This window comes from Acomys minous, assembly GCF_964271855.1.
Source record: "Acomys minous genome assembly, chromosome: 5".
Lineage (NCBI taxonomy): Eukaryota > Metazoa > Chordata > Mammalia > Rodentia > Muridae > Acomys > Acomys minous.
This window is the reverse complement of record NC_140494.1, coordinates 126,014,177-126,029,182: the sequence shown is the minus strand read 5'-3', so window position 1 is coordinate 126,029,182 and position 15,006 is coordinate 126,014,177. Positions and strand designations below refer to the sequence as shown.

The 15,006-nt window shown below is 42.6% G+C and overlaps 1 protein-coding gene across 1 annotated transcript in view; it reads right to left on the bottom strand.

Annotated features, from left to right (window-relative positions):
• Positions 1-433, bottom strand: part of LOC311597985 (caspase-1-like) — a 30,299-nt gene extending 29,866 nt beyond the window's left edge. Inside the window, exon 1 of the mRNA XM_084782696.1 lies at positions 242-433. The gene's annotated coding sequence lies outside the window, so the exon portion shown is untranslated. The remainder of the gene's footprint in view (positions 1-241) is intronic.
• Positions 434-15,006: the final 14,573 nt, after the last annotated feature.

The window sequence follows — 15,006 nt, the reverse complement described above, 5'->3', positions numbered from 1 at the left end:
TTTAATCTCACAAAAATTTAATATTAAAATATAACTTTATTATTATAGTCTAAATTGTATGCATGTGGTTTTTGTTTTGTTTTTTAACTTTTAATCGATTCTTTGTGAATTTCGCATCATGTACCCCAAACCTACTCATGTTGCTGTGCCTTCATATCCACCTCCATCCTTGCACTCAACCCCCAATGCAAATAAAATAAAATAAGGTAGAATAGGGGAAAAAGCAAACCCACAAACAAACCGTCATGTTGGGGGAAGATATAGTATATCAAACGATTTTACACAGTATACGCTTTTGTCTGCATATCTTTTCTTGCAAATGTTCATTACAACGAGTCATTGGTCTGCTTCAAGGCTTCTGGTTTGTTCTACGCTAACAATATGGACAATACAGGATCTTCACGAGGACTTCTCCCAGTTATTCGGCTGTTGTCCTGTGTCATGGAGATCCTGCTTCTTTGGATCTGCAGAACCAACCCTTTCACATGCTTCAGCCGATTATCAACTCAAAGCCCTGAATCTGGGCTTGGGACGTAGGTGAGTTAGTCTCCCTGTGAGCTCTCCAGCACTGCCCTGGCTAGCTCCCCCAGTGCCACAGCTGGCAAGGGGCAGGGTCAGCTCTCCTGCTCTCCTGTTCTTCGGCCAGCTCACCTGCACTCCTAACTCCAGGCCTAGCTCTATTGTACTGCTCATGCAAGGTGCAGGGCCTGCTCTCCCATGTGTAGTTGGCTGGCAAAGGCCAATGCTGACTCAGCACAGTTCCTCAGGCAGTCCAGATCATGGCCATCTGTATGGCTTTTAGTGGTAACATGTGCCTGGGACATCAATAAGACCCCAGCTGCCACAGGACAGCAGACCTAGACATGGCCCCTTCATGGGCTTTGATGTCCCCATGGCCTCAGATGGCAGCATAGACTACTCAAATCAACATGTTACTGCTGGAGCAACAAGGCCCTCAGATATCCACATGGTCTATGTTGGCATCTCAGAAAGCATACATCCACCTGGCCTTTGGTGGTAGCTCAGGTCACAGACATTAACATAGACCCCAGCTGCGCAGGAACATGGACCCAGACATGGCCCTTGGCTGCAGCAGAGGCCAGAACCTCTTCACGGCCTCCTCATATCTGACAAAGCCTCAAAACTGTCAAGTCTACAGTTCACTTTTTTCCCAGAGTATATGACTCTCTCAACATTGCTTTCTCTTCCATCTTTCCATTGAGTGAGTATTCCATGGTTCCCAACACACATTCATCCATCATAGTAGTGGTGCCCCAGGGCAGGTGCTTGGGCCTCTTTTTTCTGGCCTGCCTGGCATGCAGGGGGTCCTTGAGTGTTTTTCTTAGGGATTCCCAGGCCAGCACAACTAGGACAGGCACTTGGGTATCTTTGCTCTGGCCCCCCAGGGCCGGTGTGCTCATATATTTTCTTTTTATGTAACCCTGTCATTCTTTTTTCCAACCCTCTCATCTACAGGCAAGTTTTTGAAGACAGGTATAACATGGTCCTGGTCAAGCATGGGAACACATATTTCGTCCCAATTTGTTCAGTCACCTGACAGTAAGATAGATTCTATAAGAACCTAAGGTCCCAACTGTCACTGGGAACATTCTTTGACTTCCTGGAAGTTGTACATACCATTATATACCTGAAAAACACTCATAACAACAGGAAACTGACAAACTTATCCTGACCCCTACACTAAAGCAAGGCAGAAACCACAGGAGAGGAGTCTAGGAGGATGATGTCCTTCAGGTTGTCCACAAACCTAGGGAAAGTTCAAAGCACCCATTCTACTAAAATAGCACTGCAGCAAGTACAGCATCCACTGAGCTCTGGCAGTCAGTTAATCCACATAGCACTGACATTAGCAGACTTTTTTTTTTTTTAACAAAAAGGCTTCTCTGGCTCGCCTGTCCCTGCTTCATGTGATTGACACTGTAATAAGACCGCTATGGGGCTTTGTTTGTATATTCCATATTAAAAATACTACTCTAAATGCTTCTTTTCCCTAATATCATTCAAGAAATAATAAGGCATTATGATAGATAGTATTGTCAACTTGACTAAGTCCAGAATCTGGTGAAAGATGGCCTTGAGCATGGCTTGAGGGATTGGCTTGATGACAGTAACTTATTTATAAGATCCATTAATTGTGGAGGAATCATTTTCATCCTGCACGAGGTAAGTGTAGAAAGGAGCAGAGTGCTGGCTTGCGTGCGTTCCTTCTTCTCTGCTCTTCTGTTGTAGCTATGATGTGTCCAATTGCTTCACCTTGGCTTCTCTACCTCGCTGGGCTGTGGGCCAGAACCCCTTCTCCCTTATATGGTTTTTGTTACAATATTTTACCACAGCAACAGGAAAAATAAACTCAGATGAACATAAGAAAATCTCCTATCCCAGGCATAAAGGATAAATCTAGAAACTATACCTTGAAAATGCCCACAATTAACTTAACTTGGGTTCAGCTAAAGAACTTGCTCATCAGTGTGAACTACCCACGTAGCAAAGCTTCTCCTCCCCATGTGTCCAGCCTCTCCCGCACCATGATGCTTCCTCCCAGCTGCACCAGCCATGATGCTTTCTTTTGCTATGATTTATTGCAATGCAGTAAGACGTGAACTTCAGTTGGAGGCCAGCAAAATTGTTTCTATTACATTAAGAATGGTGTTGCTTTCTGTAGAAATGAGGAAGTAAAGAGAATTTTAGCACAAGCTCTCTTACAACACTTCCTGAAATAACAGCAGCTTAGTGGAGTGCTGAACACATCTTGCCTAAGCTGCAATTGGATTTCTGCTGGGCTTATATTCACTGGCTGGGTGATTGACACCTACATTAGGTCACTTAATAATTTCCATATTGATTTTGGACTATAACTAGTAAGGGTGCTAATAATAAGTCTAAATATATGTTTCCTGAATGTAATAGCAAGGATTGATAAACAAATTACTGGCCAGAATCAATGTATACTTATATTGTTGAACAGGGTTTCATAATTTGCTATGTGCATAGTATATAGTAGTCAAAACAGAAAAGTCAAGCTTTGTCACATCTTAAGCTTTAAAAAACTATATCAGTAACATACTATTTTTATCTCCTCATCATTAATTTCCAAAATTAAAATCTTAGAGGTCACTGCTCCTAATTACTCACAAAATATATAATTATTTATTGTAATATATATGGTTATCCCACCATGCCATGGAATACTAGAATTTATTCCAGTGAAACCTGGTAAACCAATATACTTATTGAAGTCACACACACACACACACACACACACACACACACACACACACACACACAGAATTTAGATGAGTGTGGAAGTGCATGTTTTTAATCCCAGCATATTTGAGGGTTAGTCTGGCCTCCTGGTACTTAAGGCTGGACAGACTTACAAAGTGATGTCCTGTCTCTAAAAGGCAAAATAATGCAATGCGTCCTCTCCCCACTGATGCCTGTGACTGCCTCCTCATATTTGTATACTCTGAAAAGGTGAAAATGCAGAGCAATCTGGCAACAACAACAAAGTTCCAGCTGGGTTCAAATGTCCCATTTATAGGACATTGTGACCCTTTTAACACCAGCTTGTGGGAAAACAACAAACTGCTCCTTGTGATTGGTCAGTTAATTAGCAGGTTATGAGACCAGTGCTGAATCTTGGGGGTAACTGGCAGAGTTGTAGCTCAGCTTCCCCAAGTCCAAAATAGTGGTATCCATCAGTCCGGCCAGGATGCATGTTGGCACTAACCAATGTGGGACTCTGCTGGATAAGGCTGAAGTCTGACTTCTCCAGATAGCATTTTGCATGCAGTCTATGAAGGTGGACTCTCTTTTCTCAGTGGGGTTCCCACTCCACCTGATCTGGTGACCCCAGATCTTGTATAGAGTGTCACGTAGCCCTCCAGGAAGGTCACAGGTCAACCCTTTCCTGATGAGTCCTACCTGGAAGAGATGCAGTTGCACATAGGATGAAGTACTGTTTTCTCCTTCTTGTGATAGGACCCCGTGTTACTGCATGTAAACGGTACTACTGTATGTAGATCAAGTATCTTAGCACCCTTAGCCCTAACACATCAGACACGTTCTCCCTCAAACCCCTTCCTACTGCCCACTGTTTATAAATAAAGGCTGGCTGGTGTGCTCTACAGCTCTCTTGCTTGCCGTTCGTTCCTCCTCCATGACCATCTGAGCCTCCGTTTATTCTGGGGGGTTGGGGGGACCTGTTGCTGGATGCCTCGTGGTCAGGCAGCAGTGGAGGAACTGCCGTTGCAGCTGCTGGGCACTGTTCCAGCACAGTCACCAGTTTGGTGCTGATCCCCTCTCCCCACCGTGAAGCACCGCCCTCCCTCCCCTTCCCCCTTCCCCCACCGGGGCCTAGCTCTCGTCGGACCTGGCAGATTTCACAGGATCTGGCTGCCAGCAGGTTTTGGACATCCTTCTGCTTCTTCTGCTGCCCTTAGCACAGAAGCTCAAGCTAGGAGCTGTAACGTTTTTGGTATCATCACTGGCTTATGGGGCTCCAGTGGCTCCACTCTCTCATTCTTTTTTTTTAAATGTCTTTTTAAAAATTTTTTATTTAAATAATTTACTCAGATTATGTCTCAATTGTTATCCCCTCACTTGTATCTTCCCATTCCCCCCTCCCTCCCTCTTTCAACCTATTCTCCTCCGCTAGGTCTGTGACAGAAGGGGACCTCCTCCCCCACCATATGATCACAGCCTATCAGGTCTCATCTTGGTAGGCTGCTTACCCTTCCTGAGTGCCCTCCCCACCAAGGGGAAGTGGTCAAATAGGGGCACCAGAGTTCACGTCAAAGTCAGTCCCCGCTCTCCACATAACTGTGGAGAATGTCCTGTCCATTGGGTAGATCAGAGTAGGGGTTCGATGTTTACTATTGTCCTTGGTTAGTGCAATAGTTTGAACAAAGCCCCCTGGGTCCCGATCCACCCATCACGATGGCTAAGATAAAAAATCCAAGTGACACCACATGCTGGCAAGGATGTGGAGAAAGAGGAACCCTCCTTCATTGCTGGTAGGAATGCAAACTTGTACAACCACTTTGGAAATCTGCCTGGCGCTATCTCAGAAAACTGGGAATAGGACTTTCTCAAGACCCAGCTATTCCACTCCTTGGAATATACCCAGAAAATGCACCCCTACACACTCTCATTCTTAAGGAGCTGAACCGTAACACTCCATGGAAAACACATTTTCCATCTACCCCCTGGTAAGATGTGGAGCCTGGCCTGGTGCCCAGGCTACCAGGCCTCACCCTGAGCACTCTAAGCTGCCTCTGAACAAGAAAGGGGCCATGGACCCTTGATCTCAATGTCTTCCCATCTTGTTCAGAAGCAAGCAGTGCCTGGACCGGCCCGCCAGGACATGGAATCCAGGTGAGCTGCTGATTGCTGACTGACAACCCGAAACCTGGGGGCGTTGCCACTGCAGAGTGACCATACACCCAAAGTGACATGCCCCCTCCCCTTCACTGGCTACCGTGGCCTTCCCAGCGTGGGTGATGTCTAGAGGTAATCGTGTTGAGGAAGTCCCTGAACCATTTTGGTGGTTGAAGGTAATGTCGACAGTTACAAGAAGACCAGGGAGACTGTTCTGCTGCTTTGAAACTTAAAGCTTGGACTGACATAAAAAAAGAAGATCTATGCCTCTCAACGAAAGACAGTAGGCAAGGTGAACTGAGGAAGTGAACACACAACCAGTGCAGAGGCTTCAGAAGCCCCCCTGGATTATTCTGTAGTGAAAGCAAACTGAATATTTTTGTGTGTGTGTTTTTGGTTTTTTGGTTTTGTTTTTTTTTTCAAACTGAATATTGTGAAACTTGCTCCTGGTGGGCCTAAACAGCATTTCTGCATTCGGACTGAAAGTGAATTCCAGAAGTTAGACGAGTTGTGCGGAACACAGTTGCTTCCCTCGAGAGTAAAGATAACCACCCAAGCACAGGAAGATGAACACAGACCCTAACAGAATCCTGAAGAGCCCAGAGAGCCAAGGAACCCTCTGAACACCACCCAAGAAGATTCAGTGGAGAGCGTTGAAGAGGAAACCAGGTATAAACTTACAATTCATGCTGAACCTGAATCCTTATGCAAAGACTACGCACAGGGACGACATTATTCACCAGGACAGGAATCACAAACTCCAATCAAGAAAGTGGAAGTGGCAGCAGAAACCTGACAGAGCAGGGGTCGGCCCGGAAGTCAAAGTGCAAGGAAGAAGACTGTGGGAGGCAAGAAGCCAAGGAAGCCTCTGCGTGGAGGGTGAGGGGCTACAGCTACCAAGAAACCGGAAGCCGCGAAGGAATCAGCGGAGAAGAAAGCTGCGACAGGACACGAGCGAGCTGCAGAAACTATTAAAAATCTGTTTCATTCCATAGAGCAAACAGAGACAGCCTACTTTAACAAAAACCTGATCAAAGACCCAGTGGGAAACAAAATAAATGAATAAAGCAATGCAAACTACTCAATAACAACAAAGTTATAATTAAATCTGGGTAAATGTTATCAATAAACATTTTCCAAGCCAACATGTTTCTGAAACAATGTATTAGCTGTCAAAGAAACGCAAATCAAACCCACAAAGAGCTACCAGATAGCACTTAGAATGGCTATTATCAGAAAGTCAAAAATAATGCTGGTAAAACACAGAGAAAAAGGAAAGCTGTTATGGCACGTCCCAGCCTTTGTGGAGAACAGTGCTACGATTCCTTAGAACACTAAAAATAACACAGCGTATACATTTGAAAGGTTTTGACCACAGAGTTTTGAAAGCTCAGAAAATATACACTGTGTCCAACCAGTCATTTTGAAGTTGAAACTCAGGTTTCAAGTTCCTTTTTGTACTGTGGAAACATTTAAAGACAGCACCAGGAGCAGCACTGCCAATCCAAGAAATGCCAAACACTGCTTTGAGATGTCATGTCCGTCACTTAGAGATCTTGCTTAACTTTGTTTTGGGAAGAAAGCAACATACGATTTATTGCAAAACGCTCGCTGTAATCATTTACGTTTCCAGAGTGCCTAGTAACATCATGCTTAATTGACTTTGAAATGGTAGAAATATCTTGTTAGAGGTGAGATTTCAGTCAGGAGCATCTACACACGGATGCATAGTTGTCTAAATTATTCCTTTGCTTGAAAATAAAATAAGTGTTTTTGAGGGAATATTTATTTTGCAGGAAAAGTATTGCACCCTGTACTAAAGTGAAGCTAACACACAGGCAGGTGTCTGCCGGGTGTGAGGACGAAGAGCTTGACTAACTCAAACTGCAATTGAAGCCTCTGATTGCGCATGCTCCTTTCAGCCGCATCTTCTCTTAAAAGGGGCTCCTCTGTCTCCACTTTACTCATGAATTTAAAGCCTTTGAATTCCTAAAATGTCATGTCATTTGTGTCCCTAATCACTGAATTAAGGCTCTATATTATCTTTCTTAATTAAGTAAACGGCCATCTAGACCTGCAGTTTTCAACTTCTAGCGCTCACAAATGTCTGAGTCTCAGATTTTAAGTATCTTGAAGCTTAAATCCAGGGCTTTTATCCCTAAAGATCGACTCTGAGCCCTTTCCACACAGCTGCCTCCTGAGACACTCGTTTCCTTACTTTGATCACCTAACCTATTTTTTATTTTTATATTTTTTGTGCTTGATCTTGCTATGTTTTATTTCAGTTTCTTCTCAGTGTCCAAGGCAGAATTACTGACATCAGCCCAGAATATTCTCTTAGAGAAAAGGGGATTTCTTTAAGAGCATTATTATTAATTTTTAAAAATCCTAACCAGAGAAATTTTTACCTCTATCCTCTTTTTGAAAACCCTCTTTTGAGTTCCTGACTCTTGAACTAAAGAGACTTTCAGTGATCATCTAATTATATGGATACTAGCTTTTTAAGAATCATGTCTTAATTTTCTAATTTCCTGACCTATGAACATGAAAAGATAAATTTCTCAGATGGAATTTTTATGATTGTACTTTGTTGTCATTATATCTTCTAGCATTTTCTCACATTTTCACTAGTATTGTAGGCTCTATAGTCCCCATTATATAATCCCCTCTCTGCTTCTATCCTCACAAATTAGCTCTACTTAGTATCAAAGTAGAAAAGGAGATAACATGAAGAAAAGGAGCATAATTCATAAAGAAAATGAGTTTCTAGCTTATATATTTAGGTCTTATTGTATTCCAGTTATTAGATATTATATGTAGTGGTGACACAGCATAAGTTAAATAAATCATCTAAAATAATCTAAATAATAATTTTTATAAATACACTAAGGAACATTTTTATAAGATGTTAAGGTATTAATGGCCAAAAACATGCCTTAACATGTCTCTAAATTACAAAATGTGCCTTTTGAAGACCTTATTTAAAAAATTTACCTCATATATCTATAGCATCATATCTATTTGTTAGACCTGGGATATATATTCATGTGGTAAAATTAGGCTAGTATTTGATATGACCATGATTTGCATCAATACAAAAAAATTCTATTCCAATGAATTAAGAGTAACCTTCTTTGTGAATAACAATTAAGGCTGCTCTATCCTCCCTCTGTATCTCCTCCTCCCCCTTTCTTTCCAGCTCCTATCTCCTTACCAAGAAAGAAAGATAAAGGAAAAGAGAGACGTCCCTGAATACAACCTAGTTTTCTTTCTGTATAAAACTAACAGTAACGTATCCTGCATTCTCCATGTTCCAACCCAGGAGCCTCAGTTGCTGTTACCCATCAGAACTGAACAGTTTCCAGGACAGCGTTGATCCCAATTGGTCCAAAATTTCAGTCTGTCCCACACAGAATTCTTACTAAGCCTGGAATTTCTCAACATTTAGAAACTGGACCACAAAGCTGGGCGTGGTGGCGCACACCTTTAATCCTAGTACTCGGGAGGCAGAGGCAGGCGGGTTGCTGTGAGTTCGAGGATAGCCTGATCTACCAAGTGAGTTCAGGACAGCCAAGGCCACACAAGAAACCCTGTCTTGAAAAACAACAACAACAACAACAAAGCTTGAAGGGTGATACATTGACAGAAGCCTAGGATCCGGTTCCCTAGATAACTGAGACTCAGCATCCACATATAAAGGCAATTCCGTGAATTATCATTTAAAACAGGAGTTAGTGCTATTGTTGGGTCTCTTGGTAGTCATGTGTCTTTCTTTACTTAAAGCCATATGCCAACTTTCAAAAGCCTGAGTCAAGAAATAAAAAGCTGATGGAGACTATAAAAATATTGTTGCCACAGTAATCATAGAATCTTGCATCTGGTCTCAGTTTCAACTTTTCTACGCTTGGGAGCCACGAATAAACTGGGCATGTCATTTGTGTCACCAGTGGAATTTTGTTTATGTCAGGGATATTTTACTGTTAAAAAGAATTAAGGAATAAAATAGAAGATTTATAGTAAAACTTCATGAGACAATTTTTATGTATTTGAGACATTCATTGTGACAAACATTTGTTGTTTAATTGGAATTCCAATATACCTGACATTTTATGTCTTATCTAGAATGACTTCACATTTGTCACAGGTAGTTCTTTGTTGTGGGTGACTGCTCTGGACATAATTGGTGGATCAGTGGCCTTGTTGGCTCCTTCTAGACCCCAGCAAAACTCCCAACTGTGACAATAAAAAAAAATGTTTCCATCTTCATGTTATAGACATTAATTCCCTGAGTTTTTGCTTACAAGCTTTCACTCTTGGGAAGTTGCTGAACCTCAGTGTCTGTAGTTATATGTTAGGGATATTAATAACAATATTACTATTGTGAAGAGTAAATGACAGACAATCTTTAAGATACTACATTGTTCTGTTCAAGTAAATTTCAATGTTGTGGTGATGATATCAGTATTGCATTCTTATACTGAAATAATCAAATGGTTGAGAAGAAATAATGACAGAAATGAAAGATTTATTTGGGGCCACAGTGTGTAAGGATAAAGCTTATCATGTTGAGGACACCTGTGGCAGGAGTAATGGCAGCCATTGCATCTACTGTTGGAAAACAGAGATGAAGCATAACACTCCAAGACCAGCCCCGATTTGCATTTTGTTCTGGAAGTTGTCTTGTGTGCCAGTGTGTTCAAGGACCTACCCCACTTTATCGTCTACCAGTTTTAGTGTAACTGGGTTTATGTTGAGTTCTTTGATCTACTTGAACTTGATTTTGTGCATCATGGTGAATATAGATCTATTTGCATTCTTCTCCGTGGAGACATCCAGTTAGACCAGCACTGCTTGTTGAAGATGCTTTCCTTTTTTCCCATGGTATGATTTTGGCTTCTTTGTAAAAAACCAAGTATACATCAACGAGTGGATTTACTTCTGGGTCTTCAATTTGATTCCATTGATCAACCTGTCTATTTTAATGCCAAAACTATGACGTGTTTTTGTTACTACTGCTCTGAGATACAGATTAAAATCATGGCTTGTGATATCTCCAGAAGTTCTTTTATTGTACAGGATTATTTTAGATATTCTGGGTGTTTTATTTTTCTTTTTGTAGTTGATTATTGTTCTTTCAAGGTCTATAAAGAATTGTGTTTAAGCATCTTTTGTTTACCTGATGTAATTGTTGTCTCAGGGGCTTATTGTCTCTGCCTGCCCATCCAGGCCTGGTCCTGGAAACTTTTAGCCTCCAAACAATCTAATCCAGACGGAGAATGTTCTCAGCATCTGAGACTTGTTACTGAATAAGCTCAGCCTTTCTAGCTCTTTCTGAGCTGTGGCTGGTTGTTCTGGTTCAAGTTCCTCCCCTCGCTGTCGGATTCAAACTCGCTTCTCTCCTGTTCTAACTGAACTGTTCTGCTTGGTCTAAACCTGATTCTCTCAATCTGTTCTAATCTCTTGGCTCCTTCTCCTTCTCCGGCTCGTTCTGTCTTTACCTGTGTCTAGCTTCTTCTTGCTTCCACCTGTCTGTAAAGCTCTCCTGGAAAAACTGCCTCTGAATTCTACAAACCATCACACCTGGACCTAAACTTTTCTTTACCTGAAACTTGCTCTATACCAGGCTGGCCTTGAGCTCTGAGATCTGCTTGCCTCTGTCTCCTGGGATTATAGGACTGTCTGAATTCCAGCCAGATCACACAAAACTATAATGTCCTTGGAGGCTATCTCTTGCCAGAGCAGCCATGTTTTGAGTTAAAATTCCTCTACAAAAGTGTTTTGTAATTTTGATGAGAATTGCATTGAATCTGTAGATTGCTTTTGGTACGATGGCCATTTTTACTATGCTAATTCCTACCAATCCGTGACCATGGCAAATCTTCTGATGTCTTCAGTTTCTTTCTTCAGAGACTTGAAGGTTTTGTCATATGTGTGTTTCACTTGTTTGGTTAGAGTTAATCCAAGATATTTTATATTATCTGTGGCTATTGTGAGGTGTATCGTTTACTTAACTTTTTCTCAGCTTTTTTTTTCTTGTATGTAGAAAGGCGACTAATTTTTTGAGTTAAATTTTTTACTCTACTCATTTATCAGCTGTAGAAATTCCCTGGTATAATTTTTGGGGTCATTTATGTATACTGTCATATCATCTGTGAAGAGAGATACTTTGACTTCTTCCTTTCCAGTTTGTATTCCTTTGATCTCCTTTAGTTGTCTTATTGACCTAGCTAAAATTGCAAATGCTATATTGAAGAGATACAGAGAGAGTGGACAAGCTTGTCTTGTCCCCTGGTTTTTGTGTAATTGCTTTAAGTTTCTGTGCATTTAATGTGATATTGGCTATGGGCTTGCTGTATATTGCCTTTGTTATGTTTAGATATGTGCCTTGTATCTCTAATATCTCCAAAACTTTTATCATGAAGGGGTGTTGGACTTTTTTTTTTTTTTTGGCTTCTTCATCATTTAATGATTATGTAGTTTTTATATGTTGGATTACAATGATAGCTTTTCATAAGTTGAACCATCCCTGCATCTCTACAATGAAACATGCTGGATCGTGGCAGACGATGTGTTCTTGGACTCATTTTTTATTTTAATGAACATTTTTGCATCTATGTTCATGACCAGAGACATTACAGTTCTGACAGAGCAAGGACCAAGGAGTGGTTTTCTTAGGAAATGGCTCTGCTAGAAACAAGAGAACAGATCTAACTGAAAATATTAGTATTCCAGACATGAATGCACGACTGAGACTCCAAATTGCCTTTTAGTACGCTCTGCGTTGAAGGGAATAAAACTAGCCCTCTCTACAGAATGTTATGGTAACCCCGGAGAGAGTCACGGCCTCTCCTGATTCAGTATCCTGCTACTTTCTGGTTGTACAAAAAAACAATATTCCTCTGGATTGTACAAGAAGGGAGGCAGGGGCCACTGACAGACACGATGGAGGGTTAGTCGGACTTGTCTTCTTTCTCTTCTACCAGAGAGGCTGGACTCTAGTTTTCCTGTCTCTCCGTTTTCTGCAGGCAGGTCTGTAGTTTTCTGGTCGGCCACTTCAGCCTGTTTGCTCTTTGCTCCTCTCTTCCCTTTTACTTGCACTTTTTGTTTGATGCTTTATCCTTTCCAGCGGCCTTTTCGCGTCCACCTTGTCAGGGGCAGGCTTGGCCGACAGCCCCGCGGAGTGGCGGTCAGGCACCACCTTCTCCGTTCCAACCCGGGCTAAACTTCCTGGGAGGCGCAGGCTGGGAGGCGTGGGCTGCAGAGCCAGTCACCCAGTCACCACTGCAGAGCCAATCACCCAGCTGCACTGCCTGCCATCAGCCGCTGGGCGGTGGAGAACCGAATGCTTCTCAAAGTGAAGTTTATCAGATAATTTAAAGTTCACAAAGCATGTCTCATATCTGTGTGTTCAGAAGCAATTAGCACCAAGACGTTCCTTGAGGCTTCTTAAACGTCGTGGAGAGAGAGAGAGAAAAAAAAAAAAACCCTCAGAGATCTTGGAAACTTACTTTGAAAAAATCTCCTAAGTAATTGTGAAAGAGTGAACTTGGAAAACATTCCATAGCAGTGGCTGAAGACAGATGCAGGTGAAAAGAGCGCGGTTTAGCTTCTACTCTGTAGCTTTGATGAGCTTAGGCTTCGCTCTTCTCCCCGTGGTGAGGAAATAGGCAGCCGAAGGGTCATGTGTTGGCCTTTACTCTCAGACAGGGGGCGCAGGGAGCTGTGCGGAGCTATCACTGGAGTCCCTATGGAAGCTCTTGGCTCTGCTTGAAACGTGGCTGTTCCAGGTTTATACTGATCATCTTACGGGAAAACCCAGCCTCTGGGCCCACAGCTCTGAGCTACTAGCTTGTAATACAGGTAAAGAGGCGCACGTTCCTCAGTGTCAGCCCAGAGGTGGCTACAGTCCCATTGGGCCTTTGTCAATGACATTTGTTTGGCTTTTAGTTAGAATGGAGATTTCCTGATGGCCAGCCTCAGCTTGTGAGAAGCCTCTAGCAGAAAAATGTAAATATTTGGTTTTTATCCCATCACAAATTAGAAGAGAGTAACCGCTCAGCTGGCTTATGGTCCACATTTGAACAGAACACACTCTAAGATGACCATTCTAACTTGTGACTTTCAAGACTTTAAGGTTCACTGACTTGCTTGTGGTATTGTCATTTAGGTATAAATCATGGTAAATCTAAAAACTATGCTTTTTTTTCTAAGTACTTATATAAAATCAGAAACGGAGCTGATAGTGCTTTCTTGGGTCGGCTTGCCTTTCGCACAACACTATTTAGCTGGGTTTGAAGGATGGAAGAAACAACATACTAGAGACTTCTCTCACTTGTAGTTAACTACATAGATTAAAACATCTACGTTTTAGACAGTCAGGAAGCTCGTACCTGTAATCCCAGTGCCTGAGAGGGTGAGTGGGGAAGAGCACTGCCATCTCACGGCCAGCTAAGCTGCAGTAAAACCCCGCCTCAAAACCCTGTAACTATTGTATTAACGCAACTATAGCATATGCTACAAGTTATGAGTGCTACAGAACGCTTGACTGCATACCATTTCAGATTTCAGGAGGATGAAGGCTCTGAGCTGCTTATATAGATAACAAAGTAACAAGTTCTGGCTGAGAACCGTGGCTGGGAAGCCAAGTGAGAGCTGGAAAGGGGAGCAGTTGGGAAGGGAAGGAGGGAGGGAGGGAGGAAGAGAGGGAGGGGGAAGAGAGGGAGGGAGAGACACCAGCGGAGGGTGGTATGCTGGGAGCAAAAGCAAACGCTGTCAAATGCTGCTGATTGATGAGTGAGAAGAGCGGAGCAGATGGCAACGAGGAGGGAGCTGAAACTTGCTGGTGACCTCTGTGGAAGCAACGGCACTGTGGAGACCAGGCTGATCACCCTAATGGAGTGGGTGCTGGAGGGTGGGCGGACACGTCAGCCTCCTGGGTACAGGACTAGAGAGTGGTGGGAGGAAAGCCCGAGGAGGTGTGGGACCACGGAGGCTGCTCTTTTGTGTTACGATAAGGGCTGTGCCTACGTTCAAGATGTACTGATGGGAGTGATTCAGCAGAGAGGGGGAAGCTGATGTAGGAGAGAGGAAAGCAGTTCCTAAATCAGAGTCCCTGGGGAGGGAGCGGAGAGGGACATATTTGTCATCAAAGGCTTATTAGATAAATATGGGTGTTTGAAATCAGAAATTAGGAAAAGAAGGAAAAACTGAAGCTAACGGAAGAAGAGAACAACACAGTTAATAGCAAAAGGAAAAATGAAGCATCCCTACAGATCTGATGATAACAAATAGAAAGGGAATACTGAGGTCAACTTAATGTCAATAAATGTAAATTGTCAGGGAGTGGAGAGGTGACTGTGGTTTCTGTTCCCAGAGACTGTGTCTGGCAGCTCACAATCATGGACCCTAACTTCAAAGGGATCCAGCAGCCCTGGCCTCCACGGGCATTATTTAATTATATAAGTTAAAATAGTAATATTTTAAATTTTAGATTAAATTAAGTCTAAGGAACAGTCATAAAGCTTATTCAAGAAACAGAAAATCTGAGAGTAGGCGAGGCGGCTCAGTGGTTAAGAGCACTTGCTGCTCTCGAAGAGGATACAGGTT